At 36.1% G+C, this 1,976-nt stretch overlaps 1 pseudogene; it reads right to left on the bottom strand.

Annotated features, from left to right (window-relative positions):
* LOC119594873 overlaps positions 1 to 1,716 on the bottom strand; it is a 10,251-nt pseudogene extending 8,535 nt beyond the window's left edge.
* Between the last annotated feature and the right edge of the window lie 260 nt (positions 1,717 to 1,976).

Genomic DNA, 1,976 nt, shown 5'->3' on the forward strand with positions numbered 1-1,976 from the left:
AAGTAATTGAGAACATAAAGTATCCCTATTCCCAAATCAAAATTATCATGCATCTTAATTTACTCTTAAAATAACAAACGTCTATAAGGTGAAGAATAGAAAAACACAAAAAATAAAAAAACATACCAAGAAGTCCGCGAAGCCAACTCTCACCCTGGATCATCTGTCGTCTTTCCTTGGTTACTGTAACCCTCATCACACACTTATTAACTGGGGTTCGTAAGAGCTCCGTACCTGGTATCTAAGGTGCTCCTCATAACCCCATGGCATTGATAACCTTAGAACAAACTCAACAACGTGTTCAATTCTCAGGCTCGGAGATGTGACAAAATGTTTGAGTAACCAAAAAGCATGGCACCGCTGTTTGTTTAAAATAACAAAAAGTAAGAAAAAATATTAAATGGTTGGCTTTGTCTAATCTCATCATGACAATATATACATCACAATTACACAGCTTAACAAGAAATAAATAAAGGAATCAAAAGGTAATGATAAAAAAGAGACAAGAAAAAAAATGATACTTCGGTCCTGTGGCTGAAGTCCTAGAACTTGCCTCAAAAATATAACTGTACTGAAAAAGTTTAAGATGGTCTGTCTACTAACTACATAAAAGTAAATACAACATAGTGGATATCGAATGTCATTTACTACTTCTGATAATCAATAATAAAAAAAAACCACACCAGTATAACTTAAAGTCAAATAAACTCACCCATGACTATTAAACAGTTTCTAACAACATTATAATGACATCAACGGAAACACAAAGCTTACCCATGCTAGTCCTAAGGCAGCGGATTTCCTCTTCCTCTGCACTGTGAGTGTGACTGTTGTGCGCAATGTCTTTTCTGTGATGGCTACACAAACTGTGTACAGACGTGGCCTGAAAAGAAAACCCTGTATTTTATTCTGACTTCCTAGAAAAAGATCTAAAAAAGAAAGAGTGAAAAAAAGAAAATATGAAAAATATAAAAATTGCCTAAATTCTAATTCAGAACTACAGGAACTACCAGAAAGATGGTTTACATGCAAAATAAGAGATTTCTCATGAAATATTCGGCATATGAAACAAAATAGTAGAATATTTTGCAAAGTATAGAGAGACAGTGCAAAAGTCATTTTGATATTTGAGTGTATAGCTAGAAGAGGAACATATTTAACAAAAACAAAGTAAATATGATTTATGACTGTATTTCAAAGAATGATGTCTGCCATTTTCAGCAGAGATATTGATTACTTCATACTAATTTGCTTTTACAGTAAAAAAGAATAGAAAAGCTGTGACAATTGTAGCACAACTATTCGGAACATGTGCATCGTAAAGCAATAACATGAAATCCTTTGGTTTGTCAAGGTGTTATCATTCATGCCCATGCTTCATTTAAAAGTATACATATAAAATATTGCCGCCCTTCTTGGTAATAAAATCCAAATCTAGTCAGCATTTTTGGAGTTTAAAAACATATGAGTAATCAAATAATCTACCACAAGCAACTTTTCACTTGGCACAAGGTATAGCGCTCCTGGTCCAATGTTCTTCAAGCTCACGACGAGACCCCAGAGGACTCCTCCTTACGGATTCTTGAGGTCCTTCAGTTTTTCTGGTCGTGGTGACAGTGGCGTCGAGGATTTCAGCAGCACGGCACAGGCTGCAGGTCCCTCAGATGTTACGAAATAGCAGGATGCGCAGCAGGTCCCATCCACAACAATACACATCGGGAGATGACAAAACAGGATGAACCTAGAGTAAAGAAAAAGTACTTGAAAGGTGTGCTGAATTGCATCGTAACACTTGGCACTTGGGGTAGGCTCGTGGTCTCTCATGATTGTGGAGGAAATAACATAGAGGATGAGGATTTTGTTGAAAATATCATTGTTACTGTTGCAGACAAGAACAACGAGATGAAATCCAGGGGATTTCAAACTAGTAGTCCTCCTTTTTCAATAATCTAGCTTGTACATTGTGGATTTTCAGC

Source organism: Penaeus monodon, chromosome 34, assembly GCF_015228065.2.
Source record: "Penaeus monodon isolate SGIC_2016 chromosome 34, NSTDA_Pmon_1, whole genome shotgun sequence".
NCBI classification, from domain to species: domain Eukaryota; kingdom Metazoa; phylum Arthropoda; class Malacostraca; order Decapoda; family Penaeidae; genus Penaeus; species Penaeus monodon.